Source organism: Pleurodeles waltl, chromosome 5 (assembly GCF_031143425.1).
Source record: "Pleurodeles waltl isolate 20211129_DDA chromosome 5, aPleWal1.hap1.20221129, whole genome shotgun sequence".
Taxonomy (NCBI): domain Eukaryota; kingdom Metazoa; phylum Chordata; class Amphibia; order Caudata; family Salamandridae; genus Pleurodeles; species Pleurodeles waltl.
In genome coordinates this window covers 1,089,158,621-1,089,182,020 of record NC_090444.1, presented here as the reverse complement: position 1 = coordinate 1,089,182,020, position 23,400 = coordinate 1,089,158,621, and positions in this window count along the sequence as shown.

Here is a 23,400-nt window from a genome sequence, read left to right as displayed (position 1 = left end):
AGCCCAATGTTATCCTATGGCAGAGGTAGGCCTCACAATAGTGAAACAGGAATTTACGAGTTTTTCACTACCAAGACAAGTAAATGTTAAAGGTACATGCCCAGCTTTTTAATTCTAATGCAACTAGACCTATGGGCTACCTAGACATATCTTAGGGATGGCCAAAATGCAATAAAAGTGTAGTTTAAGGCTTGGCAAAGAGTATATTTTGCCAAGTCGAATTGGCAGTTTAAAACTGCATTCAGGCTGCAATGGCAATCGTGAGACATGACTAAAGTTGGTGGCACAATCGGTGCTGCAGGCCCACTTGAAGCATTTCATTTATAGGCCATGGATATGTTGTATAGCAATATACCAGCGACTTGTTGCTAAATTAAATATGCCAGTTATAGCAAGGTGGCAGTATTATATGGTATGACTAGGGAGTCTTACCATTTAACCCCTTCGCTGCCAGGCCTTTTCCCCCTCCTGTGCCAGGCCTTTTTTTGGCTATTTGGGGCAGTTTGCGCTTAGGCCCTCATAACTTTTTGTCCACATAAGCTAGCCAAGCCAAATTTGCGTCCTTTTTGTCCAACATCCTAGGGATTCTAGAGGTACCCAGACTTTGTGGGTTCCCTTGAAGGAGGCCAAGAAATTAGCCAAAATACAGTGAAAATTTCGTATTTTTCAAAAAAATGGGAAAAAGTGGCTGCAGAAGAAGGCTTGTGGTTTTTTCCCTGAAAATGGCATCAAAAAAGGGTTTGCAGTGCTAAAATCACCAGCTTCCCATCTTTCAGGAACAGGCAGACTTTAACAGAAAACCCAATTTTTCAACACAAATTTGGCATTTTACTAGGACATACCACATTTTTAAAAAACAATTGTGCTTTCAGCCTCCTTCCAGTCAGTGACAGAAATGGGTGTAAAACCAATGCTGGATCCCAGAAACCTAAACATTTCTAAAACGTAGACAAAATTCTGAATTCAGCAAGGGGTCATTTGTGTAGATCCTACAAGGGTTTCCTACAAAAAATAACAACTGAAAAAGAAAAATATTGAAATTGAGGTGAAAAAAACAGCAATTTTTCTCTACGTTTTACTCTGTAACTTTTTCCTGCAATGTCAGATTTTTGAAAGCAATATACCGTTACGTCTGCTGGACTCCTCTGGTTGGGGGGATATATAGGGCTTGTAGGTTCATCAAGAACCCAAGGTACCCAGAGCCAATAAATGAGCTGCACCCTGCAGTGCGATTTCATTCTATACTGGGTATACAGCAATTCATTTGCTGAAATATAAAGAGTCAAAAATAGCTATCAAGAAAACCTTTATATTTCCAAAATGGGCACAAGATAAGGTGTTGAGGAGCAGTGGTTATTTGGACATCTCTGAATTCCGGGGTGACTATACTAGCATGTGAATTACAGGGCATTTCTCAAATAGATGTCTTTTTTACACACTCTCTTATATTTGGAAGGAAAAAATATAGAGAAAGACAAGAGGCAATAACACTTATTTTGCTAATCTATGTTCCCCCAAGTCTCCCGATAAAAATGATACCTCACTTGTGTGGGTAGGCCTAGCGCCTGCGACAGGAAACGCCCCAAAACTCAACGTGCACACATCACATTTTTTGAAAGAAAACAGAGGTGTTTTTTGCAAAGTGCCTACCTGTAGATTTTGGCCTCTAGCTCAGCCGGCACTTAGGGAAACCTACCAAATCTGTGCATTTTTGAAAACTAGAGACCTAGGGGAATCCAAGATGGGGTGACTTGTGGGGCTCTGACCAGGTTCTGCTACCCAGAATCCTTTGCAAACCTCAAAATGTGGCTAAAAAAACACATTTTCCTCACATTTTGGTGACAGAAGGTTCTGGAATCAGAGAGGAGCCACAAATTTCCTTCCACCCAGCGTTCCCCCAAGTCTCCAGATAAAAATGATAACTCACTTCTGTGGGTAGGCCTAGCGCCCGCGACAGGAAATGGCCCAAAACACAACATGGACACATCAAATTGTTTCATAGAAAACAGTGCCTACCTGTGGATTTTGCCCTGTAGCTCAGCCGGCACCTAGGGAAACCTAGCAAACCAGCGCATTTTTGAAAACTAGAAACCCAGGGGAATCCAAGATGGGGTGACTTGCGGTGCTCTGACCAGGTTCTGTTACCCAGAATCCTTTGCAAACATCAAAATTTGGCCAAAAAACCCACTTTTTCCTCTCATTTCGGTGAAAGAAAGTTCTGGAATCTGAGAGGAGCCACAAATTTCCTTCCACCCAGCGTTCCACTAAATCTCTCGATAAAAATGGTACCTCACTTCTGTGGGTAGGCCTAGCGCCCACGAAAGGAAATGGCCCAAAACACAACGTGGACACGACACATTTTTTCACAGAAAACAGAGGTGTTTTTTGCAAAGTGCCTACCTGTGGATTTTGGCCTCTAGCTCAGCCGGCCCCACGGGGGGGCAGAAATGGCCTATAATAAATTTCCCCCCCATCCCCCACCCCCCCCGGGAGCGACCCTTGCCTACGGGGTCGCTCCCCTTGCGTGACATTGGCGCAAAAAAATCCCCGGTGCCTAGTTGTTTCTGCCCCCCTTTGGGTTAGATTGACCTAAAATCTGGCGATCTGCTCCCAAGGGGGGCAGAAATGGTCCAAATCCAAGCCCCAGGGGAGCGACCCTTGCCTAATTGGTCGCTCCCCATCTCTAAAAAAACTAACAAAAAAAAAAAAAAAAAAAATGTGTCCTGGCGCCTAGAGGTTGAAATGGCCTAAAATAAATTTGCCCCCCAACCCCCCCCCCCCGGGAGCGACACTTGCCTACAGGGTCGCTCCCCCTACGTGACATTGGCGCCCAAAAAAAAAAATCCCCGGTGCCTAGTGGTTTCTGACCTAAAATCGGCCAATCTGCTCCCAAGGGGGGGCAGAAATGGTCTAAATACAATTTGCCCCCCAGGTGAGCGACCCTTGCCTAATGGGTCGCTCCCCATCTCTAAAAAATCAAACAAACAAAAAAAAACCACAAAAAAAAATTTGCCCTGGCTCCTAGAGGTTTCTTCCCCCCCTGCGGGCAGAAATGGCCTAAAATAAATTTGCCCCCCCAAGCCCCCCTCCCCCCAGGGAGCGACCCTTGCCTACGGGGTCGCTCCCCCTGCGTGACATTGGCGCCAAAAATAAAATCACCGGCGACTAGCGGTTTCTGCCCCCCTTGGGGGCAGATTGGCATAGCAAAAAACAGCCGATCTGCCCCCAACGGGGGCAGAAATGGCCTAAATACAATTTTCCCCTCCAGGGGAGCGACCCTTGTCCAAGGGTTCTCTCCCCATCTGTAAAACAAAAAAAAACAAAATATCCCCGGTGCCTAGTGGTTTCTGCCCTCCTTGGGGGCAGATCGGCCTAAAATAATTCCCCCCCCCCAGGGGAGCGACCCTTTCCTAAGGGGTCGCTCCCCTTGCGTGAAATTTACGAAAACAAATAAAACTCCCTGGTGTCTAGTGGTTTCTGCCCCCCTTGGGGGCAGATTGGCCTCATCAAAATATTTGCCCCCTAGGGGAGCGACCCTTGCCTAAGGGGTCGCTCCCCACCTAAAAAAGCAAAAAAACAAAACAAATAGAAAAAAAAAAAGATCCCTGGTGCCCTAGAGGTTTCTGCCCCCCCTGGTGGCAGATCGGCCTAATAATAGGCCGATCTGCCCCAAGGGGGGGCAGAAAAGGCCTTCCCAAAAAAATGCCCCCCCCCGGGAGCGACCCTTGCCCAAGGGGTCGCTCCCTTATGTTCACAACCAAAAAAAGAAAATTCCCTGGTGTCTAGTGGGGTTTCAAAAGCCGGATTGCAAGCAATCCATCTTTTGAAACCCTGGGAGAGACTTTGAAGGGAAGGAAATACATTTCCTTCCCTTTGAAGCCTCTCCGGGTCTCCCCCACGTGATTGAAAGAGAAATGGTGAGCATTTCTCTTTCAATCGCGCTGGAAGCAGAGCTTCCAGCTCGATGGGGGAGACCCTGTGACTAATCAGCGCGCGCTCGCGCGCTGACGTCATAGGGGGGCTTGGGTGGGGGGTCTGGGGTGGAAGGGGAAGGGCTTCCCCTTCCATCCCCGCCTTGGGGGGGTGGGTGGGGTGCACGGGGGGCGTGCTAGCGCTCCCCCAAGTTCCTGTGACTTGGACGAGGTAACCTCGTCCAAGGCACACAGGAACTGTAGCCTTGGACAAGGTCACCTCGTCCAAGGCAAAGAATAGGTTAATACTAACACGTTACCCAGAAGTGGACCTTGAGTTCACACAAGTAAACCTTAGCTCAATCCTGATAGAGTGGCAAAGAGTAGCCTGGCTACTTAGAGGAGCATGTGTAAAGCATTTCACAAAACCCACATGGTGGATCAGTGATTGACATGACTCAAAAGGAAATCCAGCACCAATTAAGAAAAATAAAGCAGATTTTTATCTTAATTTAGACACCAAAAAGACCTTTGTATCTTACATACAACTGAATTTGTGGATTTGTAAAGCATTTAAAAATAGATGCACTTTTAGTTTTCAAAAGGCTACCTTTGAAGTCAATAGGGGAAAAGCACAGGGTGCAATTGATCACTTTTGGGGTTAGTTCTTTGGAGCCCACCTTGAGTTAAGGTCTTTCAGGGCCCTAGATCAAGTCTCAACAAACAGTATCTTGTTACCTTGCACAGTCAGTCCGGATGCAGGGGTGCTCTGGCTTTCCTTGGTGCTAATGGGATCCTCAGCACTTGATGAGCACACACTTGGAGGTGGCTCTACACTCTACCTTCGAAGAGTAAAGACCTTTGGGGACCTAGGATCTGGATTCCACAGCTGAAACTTTGCTACCACATCCCGTGGCTCCAGGTGCAGAGGTAGCCTTGCAACTGTCAATCACAGAAAGGTTGCACCAAAGATGCTTTTCCACTCGCTCGAAGTCACCTCCTTCAGGATGCAGGATCTCAGCAGTGGGGTAATTTCCAACACCAGCCACTGTTACTGGGAGTTGCTCTGGAGTCTGTGGTTTACGGGAGGGGGTCGGTTACCAGGATGGCGACCGACAAGCCTTGGCAGCGGGAAAAGTCGTCTATGGACACTTCGGCAGCTGGAGGTCAACAGGGGTGGTGTAGGGTCTCGAAAAATGGTGTGAGCCTTACAAAAGCTCCAGGGTGCAGATCACCAACTTTCTTTGGGCTCACTCAAGAGGGGCATGAAGGGCTGCACTTTTTGTGATGCAGCACAACAATTCTTCTGCAGGTTGCAGGTGACTGGTGCCAGCAGTCAGGAGACTGTTTATTTTTGACACAAGCAAATGTTGATCACACAGATCCAGTAAATGGGTTCGTCAGGGAACTTCATTGTCTTCTCTTTGTCCTGCGGCAGAGTCCAAAGTCCTGTTGTCAGTTTCTAGAGTCTTCTTTGTGCCTCTTCTCGGATTCAAAGTCAGAACTGAGGTTCTAATACCAGGGGAGCCCCTTAAATCCTAGTTTAGGTGATGTAAAGGGTGTAAGGGACAGTGCTCAATGGGCTTCTGGTACCTGCGGCTAGTCCACCCCAGAGGTGATGACTTCATGTGGGAGTACATCACTTTTCTAAACAGAATCCTCTAACTGAAAGGTTTGCCAACATGGGAGAACCTTCCCTCAGCTGTATGGACCTCATAACACAGCCTATAAGTGTGGCTAATCTCTTGGAGGTGTGTGACTCCACCCATCCTACATAACTAATTTTCCACCTGTAAGCCTGGACAGGGCAGGAAGGGCTTTGTTCTTCAGTGGGGGACAAGAGATTACATATCAAAGGCGGTGAAAGCCTTTGAGATTTTGCCGCTTTGATTACTGGAAATGCTAGTGTTAGAAATGGGGTCTTTGGTTGGCAGTCAGGTTACCCCCTGCCCAAGCAAGGACCCTCACTCTAGTCAGGGTAAGTCAGACACAATCCAAATTATCCTGTGCCCACCCTCTGGTAGCTTGGCATTGAGCAGTCAGGCTTAACTTAGAAGGCAATGTGTAAAGTATTTGTGAAATAAATCATGCAATAACACAGTGTAGCACCACAAAAATACACCACATAGTGTTTATAAAAATATATAATATTTATCTGGTTAAATGAAGGCCAAAACGATTGAGATTTGGTAAGTACATTTTGAATTCTCACTGTAGGAAATAATAAATGAAGTCTTTAGTCTTTAAAAAGCAACAAATCTCTTTTGCAAGCACCAAGTACATAACTTGCATTCAAGTTCTCCACAAGGGGCGGCAGAGGAGGAGATGCATTGAAAATGGTGAGGCGTGCTTCGATTGTACCGGCGCACACAGACAATGCATCTTTGAGTTTTCACGCAGGGCAGTCTTTACGTTGATTTCCCGCATGCAGACTGGGATCTTCTTTGGGTTGCGGGGTTTTCAGACGCCCTGGGGAAGATGCGTTGAAATCCTGGGCATGCAGGACGAAGTCATAGGAGCTGCGTAGATCCGGTGGGCAACGCGTGGAAATTTCTGCTGCACGGCTGGCGCTTGAGTAGATTCCTCTCAGGAAGTCTGGCTGAGTCGTTCCGGCTCAGCTTTGCATTGATTCCGTGGGCTGTGCATCGAAGTTCTGATCATAACGCTGAATGCTGCATCGATCTCCACTTCGGGGAGCTGGGCTGTGTCATTCTGGTTTGGCATGCAGTGAATTTCTCGCCGCAATGCATGATGTGCATCGTTTCTTGCAGGCTGTGCGTTGAATTTTCGCAGCACAAGGAGTTCTCTTGCATGATGAAGTCTTTTTGGTCCTGAGACTTAAAGGAACAGGAGGTAAGCTCTATCCAAGCCCTTGGAGAGCACTTCTCAGCAGAGCCAGAGGGCAGCAAGGCAACAGGACAACAGCAGGACAGCAGTACTTTGCAGAAAAGCAGTCAGGTGAGTCCTTTGGGTAGCCAGGCAGCCCCTCTTGGCAGGTTGCAGATTCTGGTTCAGGGATTCTTCTCCAGTGGTATCTTGTCCAGACGTGTCTGAGTTTGTAGGGTCAGAGACCCTGCTTAAATACCCAAATGTGTGTTTTGAAGTGGGGGAGACTTCAATGAGTGGCTTAGAAGTGCACAAGCTCCCCTTTTAGTTCCATCCTGTCTGGCAGGGTCCCAGTAGGGGGTGTGGCAGTCCTTTGTGTAAGGGCAGAGTACTGTCCTTTGACATGTAAGTGTCAGGCCCTCCACCCTCCCAGCCCAGGAAGACCCATTCAATATGCAGATGTGTGCAAGTGTTACTGAGCGTCCTGTGATTGGGGTTTGTCTGAGTGGAATTTTGTATTACTATTCTGGCCATACTAAATGTGACCTAGTTACTCCTTTCAGATTTGAAACTACCACTCAAACAGGATATGAGGGTAGCCCTAATGCTAGCCTATGAAAGGAGCAGGCAACACAGCATTGTAAAAGAATTTAGGAGTTTTACAGTAATGGGACATATAGAACACACATGTTCATGTCCTGCCTTTTACCTACATAGCACCCTGCCCTATGGGCTACCTAGGGCCTACCTTAGGGGTGACTTATACGTAAAAAAGGGGAGTTTAAGGCTTATCAGTTACTTTTAAATGCCAAGTCAAAGTTACAGTGAAACTGCACATGCAGGCCCTGCAGTGGCAGGCCTGAGACATGGTTAGGGGGCTACGTATGTGCGTGTCACAACTAGTGCTGCAGCCCACTAGTAGCATTTCTAGTAGCATTTCATTTACAGGCCCTGGGCACATGTAGTGCACTTTACTAGGGACTTACAAGTAAATTAAATAAGCCAATTAGGTATGAGCCAATGTCATCATGTTTTAAAGAGAGAGCACATGCACTTTAGGAGTGATTAGCAGTGGTAAAGTGCGCAGAGTCCTAAAGCCAGCAAAAATGAGGTCAGAAAAAGAGAAGGAGGAAGGCAAAAGGTTTAGAGGTGACCCTGCAGAAAGGCCATTTCCAACAGCTAGCAATTCTGGAAGGGAGGAGGTGTGACCTCCTTCCTGCGCAGGTCCTTTGTCTTGACCCTAGCACAGCAGGAGAGCAGACACTCGTCTTGGTGGCAAATGGCTTGGGGGTGCCGCCAAGGCAAGAGAAAGCTGGCAATGTGGTGGGTGTGATCTAAGGACTCCATCAGAGTATATGCTAGCTAACCCTGAGCATGAGAATCATGCTCAGGGTTGAAAAGCACAGTGTTTGATATCAAACACGTTGGAAATCAGCTGGACTACCATAAAGCTGGACATCTGGGGTTTTCCTGGGTGCCAGCCCATGTAATTCAATGGGCCACTGGTCAGTTGTGGTAGAATTAGTTTTAAATGCTATCACAAGATCAAATATGTTTGTGCAGATATGTCCACACTCACCACACAGTGCATCCTGCTTCCTGGGCTATAGGAGGCCTGCCTTAAGGGTGACTGACCTGTTCTATGGCCATGAAGGGACTCTGCCAGCACTTGGTGTGGGCAGAGCCAAATTTGAGCAGACAAGCTGCTCGTGCAGGCTGATATGGCGGCTCTTCAGGCTTTGCTATTACTTTGGTCACTCAAGATGGCACAGTCAGTGGTGCTGCCCTGGTGACCCCTTCATCTTCCATGCCCTGGGTAATGCTCGTACCATTTACTAGCACCTTACAGTCCTTGATAATCCTTGATGCTCGTACCATTTACTAGCCCCTTACAGTCCTTGATAATCAGGTTTATAAAATAGTTGCACAATTTAAGGAAAAGAGCACTGGCACTGAGGTCTGATTAGCATGTCAAAGGTCAAAAACGACAGCATCAAGCTGCAAAAAGTGGGGGGTGGCCATCCAAAAAGGAGACTTTATAACACCAATCAGGTGCAAACCAATTTTGCCGTGTTTTTAGGAAGGAGTACAAGCCCTTTAGAATGGATTAGCAGTGATAATCTGCACAGAATCTGCAAAGGACAACAAAAACACATTTTGCGTAATAGTAGGGTGAATGCAAAACGTTTAGGATAAGACCACTCTATGGCTAACAGGTCTAACAGGAATCATAATAAGAATGGAAATTTCACCAAAATGGGTGTTTTAACTTCCAAGAGTTTTAAACATCAAAAAGAGGTTTTGAAGTGATTGAAGGGAAATACCTTCTTGACTAAAACCTGAAAAATTTGTCTTTAATGATGATTCTGTAGATTATCAGGGCAACGTAATTTATACAGAAGGTTGTCCATTGTTAATACAAAGCTGAAAGCATTTTTATAGTGGATTTTTCCAACTTCAATTAAAGAGACGTGCAGCTTCCTGTTTTTACCAAATTATAAACAAAACTATGTTAAGACATTCTCAGAAATTGTTCTACCTAAAATTAATCATCATAATAGGAGTAAATACTTTGATTGGAAACAGGAGGCTATGTAGGTCCTTAATAAGATAAAATGCTTATCAAAGTATACAGTCCTATAACAACCAGATACTTGCAAACTGTTTGTCCTGGAAACTGATGCATCTGGTCGAGATACTGGACCAGTATCTTTCCAAGAAGGCATTTTATTTGTTGATACAGCCAAATAGCTTTCTTTTTCAGAAACTCTAATCTCAGAATATAATTATTTAGTGTTAGAGAAAGAGCTGATACTAATTAAAGAAGCCTTCTTATAGAGTATACATGTCCTTCTAGGGTCTTAATTCAAGGTATTGTTTTGTATTGGTCATTGAAATATAATGGCTGAATGTTGGAACAGTCATCAAGTTTGCTGGGATTTTTCAGCAATAAGATTTCTCAATCACATATTTACCTGGAAACGTAAATATGTTTTCTTCCAGCCTCACTAGACAATATCTGGAACTGAATGAATTTGGAACCAAAGAGCATATTTTCCTTCCAGTGTCTTTGTGACAGCAACATTGACCAATAGATTCTTAGAGCAAATCAGCTGTGAAACTAGAGATATCAATTAATTTCTATTTCACAAGTACAGTCCTTTTTAAGTTATAATGAAAGCTAATCATTTACAGGAAGAGATTGTTAATATTATGTAAAAATCTTTGAGAAGGGCTGACTTCAACTTTCTTATGATTCATTAATCTTTGGCTATAGGGGAATGAAAACTACAGGAGTGCTACTTAAGAGGTAATTCTGTTGGCTTAGTCTTCGATGTGAAGTGCATACATTTTAAAGTTTTTGAGGAACTTGTGCTCAGAAGAAAACAAAAATACAGAAGAAAGCCAGTTGCTTTTTTAACTCTGCGTTGCCAACAAGGCCTTGGGAGATAATGTCTATAAATGTTATTGTGAACTTACCAATTTCAGAAGATTGTGCCACTATAATGGTGATGGTTAATTCATTTGTCAAGATGGCACACATTCAGCTTGCAGAAATGTCCATTTGCATTGAAAATGGCTAAAGCTGTTTAATCAAACATCTTATAATTCCTCTGAAGTTCATTTTTGGTCATGGATCTCAATACAATTCAACATTTTGGAATTCATTTTGTAAAAGACATGGAACCCACAGAGTTTCACTACTTCTGGATCTCATCCACAAGCAAATGGACAAACTGAAAGCCTGAACAGAACTCTGAAAGAATGTTTGAAAGTATACGTCCCTGATCTTCAGAATGATTGGAAATCCATGTTCCCTGCTTCAGAGTTTATATAGAATAATTCAGTTCACATTTCAACTACATTGTTTCTTTTTTTTGCCCTAACTGGATTTCATCCTCATGTTTTTCCTGAGGTTTCCAAAGTCCTGCATCCTTTTCGTTCAGTCCAAGCTGTCTTTCAAAACATCACTCATGTCAGAGAAATTCTTCTTCAGAATCTGAAAAAAGCTACATTAATACAAACTATGCAGGCTAATCAATAAAGAGAGCCAGCTCCAAGTTATGAGAAAGGTCCCAATTTAGGGTTGTGTTCTACCTTCTTCTTTTCATAGGTGTAAACTAAGTCCAAAATATTATGGCCCATTTAGCATAAGTAGAATCATAAATACTAGCACTTTCAGATTGAGGCTCCCCTATATCCAGATTTTCATGTTTCCCTATCTTTAAAAAAGGAAGGAAATATAGTTCCTAGAACATCAAAGTCTGTTATGCTTGATGAACAATGAAGTATAGAAAAACTTACAACTCTCACAATTTTCAACTTGTTAGAGGGAAATTACAATTCCTTATTGATTGATTAATCCTTGTGATTGTTCTTTAGAATCTGTAGAATCTTAACACTCTCCTCATCTAGTTAGACAATGTATTTGGAGAAACCCTTGTAAACGTAGAGCTTCAAATAGTGTTAGCAACCACTTTCCTGGAGGCTGAGTTCACCTTTTCTGATGCTAATTGAAGGTGCCTCTACTTTGGATTAGCATTTTACTGCTGCATGGCGTCTTTCAAGTTTCAGGCAACATGGCCTGAGTTTCAGTAGAATCACACTCTATGGCTTTGTTGTTCCCTGCAGTGAATCAGTAACAAGGCAGGTATGACATTTTCATTTCTTCCATTGTGCTTTACTTTTAATCTCAGCTACCTATGACAATGCTGGAAACAGAGGTTGCTTCACAAAGTGATCGGCCCTTTCTCTACCTCAATAAAAGAGCGCAGCCATCTCCTTAGTGACTTATCTTTGACATCCAGGTCACCTCATAGGTCCTGAAGACCCTAAGACACTCTGGTTCCCAAATGTTTTGCTGCCCACCCCTCCAGGAAGATGGTCTTGAGAGGGATTCTAATGAGCAATCTTGGCTATTCATCCCACCACAGAAATCCTGAATCAATATCCATCTAAACTAACTACCTTGTTCTTGTGCACATTAATGACTGGGAAGCTTGGAGGCTGGCAATATTGTTCTTCCTGTGTGTGTCTACTTCTATAATACTGTCTGGGGTGCAGTGTCATAGAGTGGGAAGTTTATGGAAGGAGGAGGGGTATCTGTCCTGACTAGCTGCAGGAATACCAGGTTTAGGTTTCCGTCTATGTTGATCTGTTGAACTGCAGTGTCTATGTGCATTGCCCTTGTTTCTTACCTTGCTGTGTCCCCTGTTATTCTTTGGAAGGTATGAGGGTGGAGGCATCTAGGCTTATAGCCTTCCTGTATAAATTATTTGCCTGACCGCTATTTCCTCTTCCTCTCCCAATTGTTGGTCCATAAGTTACCATAGTTACCTAAAGTACTGTTCCTCTTTGACATCACCTCTCCTCTGCAATCGCTCATAGCAGACATTTGTAGGGCAATGAGGGTTTGGGGTCCTTGGTTATGACCATCTGGGCAAAGATCATAAACTATGTTAGGGGACCTGGGATGAGGAACTCCAGCTTGTTAAAAGACAAAGATGGTCATTACCGGCGGTAAAAAAATTTGAATTACGACCGTGGCGGAAACCGCCAACAAAGACAGGCATTTTAACACTCCGACCGCCACGGCGGTACAAACAAACAGTGCGGCGGTCACCGCAACAGACAGGCGGAGGACAATGTACCGCCCACAGTATCACAACCTACCACCTTTTCCGGAGCAGATTCACTGCGGACAAAAAAAACGCGGAAACAGGACTTCAAAGAGAAAAGGCTCACCTCTACACACCCCACAAGGAATCCGGATGCCATGGAACCAGAGCTGCAGATCCTGCCAGCCCTTATCTTCTTGCTCCTCTAGCAGGAGCACGAATGCCGGCGGCGAAGACCACAGTGAGTACTGCACCTACGACACAGGGGAGGGGGGAGGGAAAAAACAGGGACACACACACGCAACACGCAACACCCCCACCCCCACCCTCACCCACGACAACACATACACTAACACAGCATGATACATTACAGTTACAGCGCCAACCCCCGGAAGAATGCAAAGACCAAAGAAAATAAGTGTAACCATTGTAATATATTAAAATCCAGTACGCAAAAATATACATATATACACTATAAACAAAATATACACCAAGAGTAGTAGTCCAGGTAGTGCTCCATTGAAGTCCATCGAACACTGGGCCCACACGGTATGGGCGAGGCCCAAACAAGATCCACGACCAGGGCGAAGGGAACACTGCAGGGGCATCAGATAGCAATAAAACAGGCACATCAGGGGGAGGGAAAGGGGGGGCACCTCTGCCGGTTGAGTGCACGACGCCAAATCCACGAGGGGGGCACATGCCCACTGTTCAATCCTGGGGAGTGCAAAGCCACAGTCTCTCAAGTCTCTACAGTGGGTGGTTTGCCCACTGTTTCATCCTGGGGAGTGCAAAGCCACAGTCTCTCAAGTCTCTACAGTGGGTGGTTGCCCACTGTTCCATCCTTGGGAGGGCAAAGCCACAGTCACCCAAGTCTCTACAGTGGGTGGTTTGCCCACTGTTCCATCCTGGGGAGTGCAAAGCCACAGTCTCTCAAGAGGATAACCGTCTCCACTGGTTCTGGAGGGGGATTTGTGCCCAGAGTGCTTCATTCTGCCAAGTACTGAGGTAGTAGATGTAAATCTCTATTGATTCTGTAGGGGGCTTGGTGCCCAGAGTGCTTCATCCTGCCAAGGACTGAGGTAGTGGATGAGATACTCCACTGATTCTGGATGGGGCTTGGTGCCCAGAGTGCTTCATCCTGCCAAGGACTGAGGTAGTGGATGTAAATCTCCACTGGTTCTGGAGGGGGCTTTGTGTCCAGAGTGCTTCATCCTGCCAAGGACTGAGGTAGTGGATGTAAATCTCCACTGGTTCTGGAGGGGGCTTAGTGCCCAGAGTGCTTCGTCCTGCCAAGAACTGAGGTAGTGGATGAGATACTCCACTGGTTCTGGAGGGGGCTTGGTGCCCAGAGTGCTTCACCCTGCTTGTGACGGACTCAGTAGCGTCAGTGCCCTTGGCGCTCATGGGCCAGCGGTGCTTGTGGCGGCGGTGCCCTGTTCAGCGGTGCTTGTAGCGGCCGTGCCCTGCTCAGCGGTGCTTGTAGCGGCGGTGTCCTGTTCAGCGGTGCTCGTGGCGGCGGTGCCCTGTTCAGAGGTGCTTGTAGCGGTGGTGCCCTGTTCAGAGGTGCTTGTCAGCGGTGCTTGTAGCGTCGGTGCCCTGTTCAGCGGTGCTTGTGGCGGCGGGGTCCTTTGCAGAGACTCAGCTGCTGGCGGGGCTGGTGCTGGCGGTCCTCTCTGGCCCAGCGGGGCTGGTGCTGGTGGTCGTGTCTGGCCCAGCGGGGCTGGTGCTGGCGTTCGTGTCTGGCCCAGCGGGGCTGGTGCTGGCAGTCCTCTCTGGCCCAGCGGCGCTGGTGCTGGCGGTCGTGTCTGGCCCAGCGGGGCTGGTTCTGGCAGTGGCCTCTTGGGCAGCAGGGCAGGTGCTGGCGGTGGCCTCTTGGGCAGCAGGGCAGGTGCTGGCGGTGGCCTCCTGGGCAGCGGGGATGATGGCGGTGGTCTCCTGGGCAGCGGGGATGATGGCAGTGGCCTCCTGGGCAGCGGGGATGATGGCGGTGGCCTCCTGGGCTGCGGGGCTGATGGCGGTCTTGTCCGCCATGCTGCTCTTCCCAGACCTGCTGACTTTCTTGTGGCTGTTCCCCACCTTGGAAGGTGTCACAGCTGACTCCACACTCCCACCTGGACCCCTGGGAGAGGCTTTGGTGGCTGGAGTCTTCCCCCTCTCCCGCCGGGCACTGGTCAACTTTTGATGCTTCACAGGTGGGGGACTGTCCGTGCTGTGGCTCTGTGCCACACTGGCTGCCCTGGTGGCCAGTACACTCCAGATTCCGGTGACTACAGGCACCACTGGTTCCGGAGATGTTGTGGCTGAGGTGCTAGGTTGGGACCTGGAGAGTCGGGCCCTAGGAGACGCACGGGGTGGAGGAGGTGTGGGAAAGAGGTCAAGGTTAGACAGGAAAAGGTTTTTGGAGACACTGGGACGGGTAGCTGGAGGGGGTTGTGGTTGTAGGAGGTGTTTGTTTGGTGACTTTGGGTGAAGGTGCATGCGCTGGAGGCTGTCGTGAGGTAGATGGCTGTTGGGTGGGTGTGTGCCTGTGTTTGTGTATCTTGAGAGGTGGCATCACAGACACAGTGGGAGAGGACACAGGGGACGTGTGAATGGCAGTGGGGGTGGTGACTGCACGTGAGCAGGGTGTGGTGGTGTGTGTGCTGGTGATGGCCAGAGTGGCTGTAGATGTAGTGCTTGCAGGTGTGAGTGTAGACGAGACTGGGAGGGAGGAGGGAGATGAGGAGGAGGTGGACACAGTGGAGGCAGTAGATGTTGGTGTGTCTGCATGTGTGTGATGCTTGCGTGAGTGCCTGTGGGATGTGTGGTGCTTATGTTTGCCTGAGCTTCCCTTGTGTGTTGACATGTGTGCATTCTGGTCTGAAGGTGTGCTTGGGATAGGCTGAGGTGGAGGGGATTGGGTCTGGGTGGAGGAAGTTGGAGGGGGGAGGCTAGACACAGGGACAATGGCTGCCATCAATGCTAAGGCCAGAGTCTGAAAAGCGCGCTGAAGGGCCGCCTGACCAGAATGAATGCCCTCCAGGAATGCATTTGTTTGTTGCAACTGCCTTTCTACATCCTGGATGGCATTCAAAATGGTAGACTGCCCAACAGTGAGGGACCTGAGGAGGTCAATGGCCTCCTCACTGAGGGCAGCAGGGGTGACTGGGGCAGGGCCTGAGGTGCCTGGGGCGAAGGTGATGCTCACCCTACTGGGTGAGCAGGCACGGGGCAAAGGCTGAGGTGCTGCTGGGAGGGTGGTGCTGGTAGGGGGGGTGTCGGCTGTACCTGTAGATGCGGGGGGCACAGATGTTGCCGCCACCACAAGGGAGCTCCCATCAGAGGACGAGTCCGTGTCACTGGTGTCAGCTCCTGTCCCCGCCGTGGAGCTCCCCTCACCCTCCTTCCCACTGGTGAAATCAGACTCCGTAGTCTCGCCCTCCAGGGCAATGTGGGATGCAGCTCCCTCGTGCTCCGGTGCCACTGCTAGTCCGCCTGATGATGCTAATGCACACAAGAACAGGGAGACCACAAAAAGTGGGGGGACGACAGAAGAAAGACATGCATTACTGCTACCGTTGGCGGACACGACAGACACAGAATTCCCCTGCACTACGCCGCGCACTTGGGCTCCACTGTTCAATCCCTGGGACATGGCCTACAAGGCTATGGATGACATCTGCACACATGGATGACACAGGAGCATGACTAGGTGTACTTGGCACTGTACAGAGGTGGGGTGCCACATGGCCTGCATTACGGAGGGACCTTGCCTACTAAACTCGCCCTGGCCTAGGGAAACCCCCTTGTGGCTGCTGTGATGCCCCCAAGCACCCATCCAACTCCGGGTACGCCACCGCCAGGATCCTGAACATCAGGGGGGTCATGGTGCGACGTGCATCCCTCCCATGTTGGGAGGCCATCCCCAGCTGGGCCTCCGCCGTCTTCTTGCTCCAGCGGCGAATGTCCTCCCATCTCTTACGGCAGTGGGTGCTCCGTCTGTTGTAGACCCCCAGGGTCCGGACGTCCTTGGCGATGGCACGCCAAATATCTTTTTGCATTGCCCATACAGCATGCTCCCAGTGTACTTACCTGTTTGTCTGGAGGACAGTAGAGAAGCGTGTACTGGGGGAGGACCCCATCCACAAGTTTCTCCAACTCCTCTGATGTGAAGGCGGGGTCCCTTTCCCCAGACACTCAAGCCATTGTCTCTTCCAGACCGAGGTCACAGCAGCACTTGCAGTGTAGGTCCTCTCCTGTCGAAGATCAGGTATCGAGTGATTGAACAGATAGAAAATGGCGGTCATGTCCGCGGTGGTTCGTACCGTCACTGCCGGCGTACATTGTCATTGGCTCCTGGGACCCATAATGTCCAATGGTAACCAATGCAGCATTGCGCCACGGTCTTCACCCGCCTACTGCGGCGGTGTACAACGCCAGTGCAGTTATCTCACATCCCATTGTCCCACTTTACAGGTCAGGCAGCCGCCATTTCAGGGGCCCACATGGCTTAATTTATAACTGTGTCACACATACCTAGGCCTAGCCTCAACACATATACAGGACACTTTTCGGATTATGATTCGTGTTCTGTGTAAGCTGTGGGTACGTACCTCTGAGTTGGTTGACTCTGTGCTCGCTGTTGTCCTTCATAGGCACCGTCCGCTAGGACATGTGAGGAGATGGCGGCATCCTCTGGTGTACAGACCGCTGGTGGACCTGTCGACAATGGAGAAAAGACATGAGATCATCACCTATAGGCTTGACCCTGCCACAATCCAGGAACTGTGTGCCCAGCTGGAGCCAGACCTGATGTCAGCTATCCGCCATCCCACAGGAATCCCCCCTCAAGTGCAGGTGCTGTCAGTACTCCATTTCCTTGCAAGTGGGAAATTTTAAACAACAGTGGCCATAGCATTAGGGATGTCCCAGCCTATGTTTTCCAATGTGTTGTCCAGAGTGTTGTCTGCCCTGCTGAAACACATGCGGAGCTACATCATTTTCCCTCAGGTGGAGGATTTGCCTACAGTGAAAGGTGATTTCTATGCCCTGGGACATATCCCCAACATCATAGGTGCCATTGATGGGACACATGTGGCTTTGGTCCCGCACAGGAGTGAACAGGTGTACAGAAACCGGAAGAGTTATCATTCGATAAATGTACAGATGGTATGTTTGGCCGACCAGTACATCTCCCATGTGAATGCCAAGTTCCCTGGCTCAGAGCATGACGCCTACATCCTGCGGAATAGCAGCATCCCTTATGTGATGGGTCAACTCCAGAGGCACCATGTGTGGCTATTAGGTGAGCACCTGGAAGCAAGTCAGTGGGAATGGTTGTCTGGGTCTGGGGACATCCCTACAGGTTAGTGTGTGTCTAACAGTTGTCCCTCGCCATTTGCAGGTGACTCTGGTTACCCCAACCTGTCATGGCTACTGACCCCAGTGAGGAATCCCAGGACAAGGGCAGAAGAACGCTACAATGAGGCCCATGGGCGAACTCAGCGAATTATAGAGCGGACCTTCGGCATCCTGAAGGCCAGGTTCAGGTGCCTCCACTTGACAGGTGGATCCCTTATCTACTCAACAAAGAAGGTGTTCCAGATCATCGAGGCCTGCTGTATGCTTCACGGCTTAGCTTTGCGATGACAGGTGCCTTTTCTGCAAGAGGATGGTCCAGATGGCGGTGTTGTTGCAGCTGTGGAGCCTGTGGACAGTGAAGATGAGGAAGCAGAAAAAGAGGACATGGACAACAGGAACTCGGTGATCCTGCAATATTTCCAGTGAAAACACAGGTAAGAATACAGACCTGCCTACTACATGTACTTTAACACTACTACCTCTCTACTGTCTGTCGTTTTCACCCAGTGTATTGTCACTGAGTTGTCACTTTCCCTTATGATTTCACAGTTGTGGGTCCCACAGTGTTACATCTGCTTTGTTTCCTCATGGACTAGAGCTGTGTGACATAGGTATGTTGACATTACAATTGAAAGAGCATTTTGTCACTGTAATTGCTAATACACTATTTCAAAATCACAGACTGACTCCAGATTGTTTTGTGCTTCAAGGGTGTTTATTTAAGTGCTCAATATTGGAGGGGGTTGTAAAATGGTGAGGGGTGATGGTGGAGGAATGTCCATATCAGAGTCCAGTCTATTAGTCTCACAGGTGCAGTCCCCAAATGGGCATAGGAAGTGGAGCTGGGGCAGTTTGAGGATGGATAGAGTGAGAAATTGGGACAGAAAGATGACATTCAGGGTGGTCTCATTTCTTGGCGGGGGTCTTAGCATCGTTCTCTGTCTTTGTCCTGGATCTCAGGGACCGTTTGCAGAGTGGTTCTCCCTCTGCAGGGGGTGGGGTGCTGGTGTGGTGGTCCTGTGGCGGTGCCTCCTGCCCACTAGCGCCGGCGGAGGTGGTGGGCATTTCATCGTCCATGCTAGTGTCAGGGGCCCCTTGTTGTGCCACAGTGTCCCTCCTGGTGTTGAGTACTTCCTTCAGCACCCCTACGATGGTGCCCAGGGTGGAATTGATGGTTCTGAGTTCCTCCCTGAAGCCCAAATACTGTTCCTCCTGCAGGCGCTGGGTCTCCTGAAACTTGGCAAGTACTGTTGCCATCATCTCCTGGGAGTGGTGGTAGGCTCCCATGATGGAGGAGAGGGCCTTGTGGAGAGTGGGTTCCCTTGGCCTGTCCTCCCCTTGTCGCACAGCAGCCCTCCCAGTTCCCCTGTGTTCCTGTGCCTCCGTCCCCTGGACCGTGTGCCCACTACCACTGCCCCCAGGTCCCTGTTGTTGTTGGGGTGGTGGGTTAGCCTGGGTTCCCTGTAGTGGTGGACACACTGCTGCTTGACGTGTCCTGGGGTCAGAGGTATGGGCCCGCTGGGTGGGTGCTGCGCTGGTGTTTCCAGAGGTGGGAAGGTCTGTAGTGGCCTGTGACTGTGTCAGGGGAACTGTAGGAAGTTGGCTCTGTATGTGCTATTTCAAAGTAAGGAATAGCATGCACAGAGTCCAAGGGTTCCCCTTAGAGGTAAAATAGTGGTAAAAATAGATAATACTAATGCTCTATTTTGTGGTAGTGTGGTCGAGCAGTAGGCTTATCCAAGGAGTAGTGTTAAGCATTTGTTGTACATACACATAGACAATAAATGAGGTACACACACTCAGAGACAAATCCAGCCAATAGGTTTTTGTATAGAAAAATATCTTTTCTTAGTTTATTTTAAGAACCACAGGTTCAAATTCTACATGTAATATCTCATTCGAAAGGTATTGCAGGTAAGTACTTTAGGAACTTCAAATCATCAAAATTGCATGTATACTTTTCAAGTTATTCACAAATAGCTGTTTTAAAAGTGGACACAGTGCAATTTTCACAGTTCCTAGGGGAGGTAAGTATTTGTTAGGTTAACCAGGTAAGTAAGACACTTACAGGGCTTAGTTCTTGGTCCAAGGTAGCCCACCGTTGGGGGTTCCGAGCAACCCCAAAGTCACCACACCAGCAGCTCAGGGCCGGTCAGGTGCAGAGTTCAAAGTGGTGCCCAAAACACATAGGCTAGAATGGAGAGACGGGGGTGCCCCGGTTCCGGTCTGCTTGCAGGTAAGTACCCGCGTCTTCGGAGGGCAGACCAGGGGGGTTTTGTAGGGCACCGGGGGGGACACAAGCCCACACAGAAATTTCACCCTCAGCAGCGCGGGGGCGGCCGGGTGCAGTGTAGAAACAAGCGTCGGGTTTTCAATGTTAGTCTATGAGAGATCTCGGGATCTCTTCAGCGCTGCAGGCAGGCAAGGGGGGGGTTCCTCGGGGAAACCTCCACTTGGGCAAGGGAGAGGGACTCCTGGGGGTCACTTCTCCAGTGAAAGTCCGGTCCTTCAGGTCCTGGGGGCTGCGGGTGCAGGGTCTCTCCCAGGCGTCGGGACTTTGGATTCAAAGAGTCGCGGTCAGGGGAAACCTCGGGATTCCCTCTGCAGGCGGCGCTGTGGGGGCTCAGGGGGGACAGGTTTTGGTACTCACAGTATCAGAGTAGTCCTGGGGTCCCTCCTGAGGTGTTGGATCTCCACCAGCCGAGTCGGGGTCGCCGGGTGCAGTGTTGCAAGTCTCACGCTTCTTGCGGGGAGCTTGCAGGGTTCTTTAAAGCTGCTGGAAACAAAGTTGCAGCTTTTCTTGGAGCAGGTCCGCTGTCCTCGGGAGTTTCTTGTCTTTTCGAAGCAGGGGCAGTCCTCAGAGGATGTCGAGGTCGCTGGTCCCTTTGGAAGGCGTCGCTGGAGCAGGATCTTTGGAAGGCAGGAGACAGGCCGGTGAGTTTCTGGAGCCAAGGCAGTTGTCGTCTTCTGGTCTTCCTCTGCAGGGGTTTTCAGCTAGGCAGTCCTTCTTCTTGTAGTTGCAGGAATCTAATTTTCTAGGGTTCAGGGTAGCCCTTAAATACAAAATTTAAGGGCGTGTTTAGGTCTGGGGGGTTAGTAGCCAATGGCTACTAGCCCTGAGGGTGGGTACACCCTCTTTGTGCCTCCTCCCAAGGGGAGGGGGTCACAATCCTAACCCTATTGGGGGAATCCTCCATCTGCAAGATGGAGGATTTCTAAAAGTCAGAGTCACCTCAGCTCAGGACACCTTAGGGGCTGTCCTGACTGTCCAGTGACTCCTCCTTGTTGCTTTCTTTGTTCCCTCCAGCCTTGCCGCCAAAAGTGGGGGCCGTGGCCGGAGGGGGCGGGCAACTCCACTAAGCTGGAGTGCCCTGCTGGGCTGTGACAAAGGGGTGAGCCTTTGAGGCTCACCGCCAGGTGTCACAGCTCCTGCCTGGGGGAGGTGTTAGCATCTCCACCCAGTGCAGGCTTTGTTACTGGCCTCAGAGTGACAAAGGCACTCTCCCCATGGGGCCAGCAACATGTCTCTGGTGTGGCAGGCTGCTGGAACTAGTCAGCCTACACAGACAGTCGGTTAAGTTTCAGGGGGCACCTCTAAGGTGCCCTCTGTGGTGTATTTTACAATAAAATGTACACTGGCATCAGTGTGCATTTATTGTGCTGAGAAGTTTGATACCAAACTTCCCAGTTTTCAGTGTAGCCATTATGGTGCTGTGGAGTTCGTGTTTGACAGACTCCCAGACCATATACTCTTATGGCTACCCTGCACTTACAATGTCTAAGGTTTTGTTTAGACACTGTAGGGGTACCATGCTCATGCACTGGTACCCTCACCTATGGTATAGTGCACCCTGCCTTAGGGCTGTAAGGCCTGCTAGAGGGGTGTCTTACCTATACTGCATAGGCAGTGAGAGGCTGGCATGGCACCCTGAGGGGAGTGCCATGTCGACTTACTCGTTTTGTCCTCACTAGCACACACAAGCTGGCAAGCAGAGTGTCTGTGCTGAGTGAGAGGTCTCCAGGGTGGCATAAGACATGCTGCAGCCCTTAGAGACCTTCCTTGGCATCAGGGCCCTTGGTACTAGAAGTACCAGTTACAAGGGACTTATCTGGATGCCAGGGTCTGCCAATTGTGGATACAAAAGTACAGGTTAGGGAAAGAACACTGGTGCTGGGGCCTGGTTAGCAGGCCTCAGCACACTTTCAATTGTAAACATAGCATCAGCAAAGGCAAAAAGTCAGGGGGCAACCATGCCAAGGAGGCATTTCCTTACACAACCCCCCCCCAAACGAAAGAGGATGAGACTAACCTTTCCCAAGAGAGTCTTCATTTTCTAAGTGGAAGAACCTGGAAAGGCCATCTGCATTGGCATGGGCAGTCCCAGGTCTGTGTTCCACTATAAAGTCCATTCCCTGTAGGGAGATGGACCACCTCAACAGTTTAGGATTTTCACCTTTCATTTGCATCAGCCATTTGAGAGGTCTGTGGTCAGTTTGAACTAGGAAGTGAGTCCCAAAGAGGTATGGTCTCAGCTTCTTCAGGGACCAAACCACAGCAAAGGCCTCCCTCTCAATGGCACTCCAACGCTGCTCCCTGGGGAGTAACCTCCTGCTAATGAAAGCAACAGGCTGGTCAAGGCCATCATCATTTGTTTGGGTCAAAACTGCCCCTATCCCATGTTCAGAGGCATCAGTCTGCACAATGAACTGCTTAGAATAATCTGGAGCTTTTAGAACTGGTGCTGAGCACATTGCTTGTTTCAGGGTGTCAAAGGCCTGTTGGCATTCCACAGTCCAGTTCACTTTCTTGGGCATTTTCTTGGAGGTGAGTTCAGTGAGGGCTGTCACAATGGATCCATATCCCTTCACAAACCTCCTGTAATACCCAGTCAAGCCAAGGAATGCCCTGACTTGAGTCTGGGTTTTTGGAGCTACCCAGTCCAGAATAGTCTGGATCTTAGGTTGGAGTGGCTGAACTTGGCCTCCACCTACAAGGTGTCCCAAGTAAACCACAGTTCCCTGCCCTATCTGGCATTTGGATGCCTTGATAGAGAGGCCTGCTGATTGCAGAGCCTTCAAAACCTTCTTCAGGTGGACCAGGTGATCCTGCCAGGTGGAGCTAAAGACAGCAATATCATCAAGATAAGCTGTGCTAAAGGACTCCAAGCCAGCAAGGACTTGATTCACCAACCTTTGGAAGGTGGCAGGGGCATTCTTTAAACCAAAGGGCATAACAGTAAACTGATAATGCCCATCAGGTGTGGAGAATGCTGTTTTCTCTTTTGCTCCAGGTGCCATTTTTATTTGCCAGTACCCTGCTGTCAAGTCAAAGGTACTTAGGAATTTGGCAGCACCTAATTTGTCTATGAGCTCATCAGCTCTTGGAATTGGATGAGCATCTGTCTTGGTGACAGAATTGAGCCCTCTGTAGTCCACACAAAACCTCATCTCTTTCTTTCCATCTTTGGTGTGAGGTTTGGGGACTAAGACCACTGGGCTAGCCCAGGGGCTGTCAGAGCGCTCAATTACTCCCAATTCCAGCATCTTGTGGACTTCCACCTTGATGCTTTCCTTAACATGGTCAGATTGTCTAAAGATTTTGTTCTTGACAGGCATGCTGTCTCCTGTGTCCACATCATGGGTACACAGGTGTGTCTGACCAGGGGTTAAGGAGAAGAGTTCAGGAAACTGTTGTAGGACTC